Source organism: Lynx rufus, unplaced genomic scaffold, assembly GCF_022079265.1.
Source record: "Lynx rufus isolate CCGP_SWC_20201006 ecotype Redwood Valley unplaced genomic scaffold, mLynRuf1.p SCAF_2, whole genome shotgun sequence".
In the NCBI taxonomy this organism is placed as follows: Eukaryota; Metazoa; Chordata; class Mammalia; order Carnivora; family Felidae; genus Lynx; species Lynx rufus.
The window spans coordinates 79,990,603-79,992,373 of NW_025814834.1; the positions used below are offsets into that span (position 1 = coordinate 79,990,603).

The window sequence follows — 1,771 nt, forward strand, 5'->3', positions numbered from 1 at the left end:
TCTCACCGAACTTCAGTCCACTTGTCTGTAAAATGTGGGTAAATATGCTCTTTGCAGGATTCCTGGGAGTGCGCTAACATATAAGAATGACTTCCAGTATGAGGTACACAACCCACACCCAGTGATGCTAATTTCCTTGATGCTTTATGGCACATTTTTCAAAGAAGTTATCATCAAGTATTACACTGAAGTATCACAATCCAGATAACATTCTTAATTTTGGAAAATTAGTTAGGGTCCACAACAACTAGCCCCTGAAGATTTTATTTACAGATTAGAGTAAAATGTGAATCCATACTTTAAAAGGTCTTCTCTTTAAGTTGTCATTATCCTTACATCCCCCCCTCACCAAAACAGCAGGGAGGAGATGGCAGCAAGATTGCAAATTAATGGCAACTGAATAACTTCAAATTCCTTCTTCCTCCCTTGTTACCACGGTCCTGCTGTCCTACTCTCCCTCCTTCTTCCTTTTCCCTCTTCCTTGGCCTCCCCTTCTTCTCTTCTGCTTGTTCTCTTTCTCTCTGTGTCTGTCTCTCATATATACACACATACAGAGACACAGAAACACACAAGAGACACACACATAGACACACAGACACAGACACACACAAAGAGACACACACAGAGACAGAGACACAAAGACACACACACACACACACACACACACACACACACACACACACAGACTGCTTGGGGAAATAAAGAGAAAGAAGCTGTTCCAAGAGACAGTAATGCATTCAGGGACTTTCCAAGTGGACTTTCCTCTCTTTCTTTCCCTTTTCCGTGTTCATCCTTCCTAGCAAGTCAGAAATGTGCATGGCAGGATGTGAGGGGTGGGGGTGTCCTGAAGAGCACTCTAACCACTGGCCGGTCCCCTTCTTTGTCAGAGATTCTCCAAATAAGAAGAGACTGGGTGGATGGAAGAGGAGGCTTTTGAAGGAGGAGAGAGAAAATCACTGTAACCCAGGGAGAGGAGGAGAGGAGGCTCAGAATGCCTGCAGACATTGCTGTTCCTTTTCCTTAGTTAATACCACTTAACTGCCAACTGCTACCTGCTGCATTCACATCTTGCTATTTTTTAAAAAATGCCAAATTCTCATTTCTATCACTCTTCCTGGTGTGCTTGTGGATGAATGGTTATAGAAGTTCATATGTAAAAGTGGCAAACATTACTCCTTTATTAAAATTGAATGTTTCTCGGGGCGCCTGGGTGGCTCAGTCGGTTGAGTGTCTGACTTTGACTCAGGTCATGATCTCATGGTCTGTGGGTTCGAGTCCCACATCGGGCTCTGTGCTGACAGCCCAGAGCCTGGAGCCTGCTTCTGATCCTGTGTCTCCCTCTCTCTCTGCCTCTCCCCCATTCTCACTTTGTCTCACTCTGTCTCTCAAAAATAAATAAATGTAAAAAAAATTTTTTTTAATTGAATGTTTCTCAAAATAGCCAATGTGGTTACTATAAAGGAAATATAATGACCACCTTATACACATCCTTCCACTTCTTGCTACCTTGGCTCTCCTTCTGCATAGGATTAATTCTTCTTTATTCTCGTAATTATTTGTCTCTATGTCAGCCTTGTTGTTTTGTCTTTTGTGTGTGTGTGTGTGTGGCTGGTGGGAGGGAATGCTATAGATGGGCAATTGCTTGACTTCTGTCTACATTATGACTTTAAAAGCAATATTTGCCTAACTAACAAGCAGATGGTTTTCTCTTCTTCTTGTCCATTGGTTTTCAAATGATGAGACTTTGCCTTTAGACACTCTCCATCCACAT

The 1,771-nt window shown here is 42.5% G+C and overlaps 1 non-coding gene across 1 annotated transcript; it reads left to right on the forward strand.

Moving 5' to 3' along the window:
• Nucleotides 1–1,204: 1,204 nt before the first annotated feature.
• Nucleotides 1,205–1,289, forward strand: TRNAQ-UUG (transfer RNA glutamine (anticodon UUG)). The gene has a single exon. It is a non-coding gene; the product is annotated as a tRNA-Gln (tRNA).
• Nucleotides 1,290–1,771: the final 482 nt, after the last annotated feature.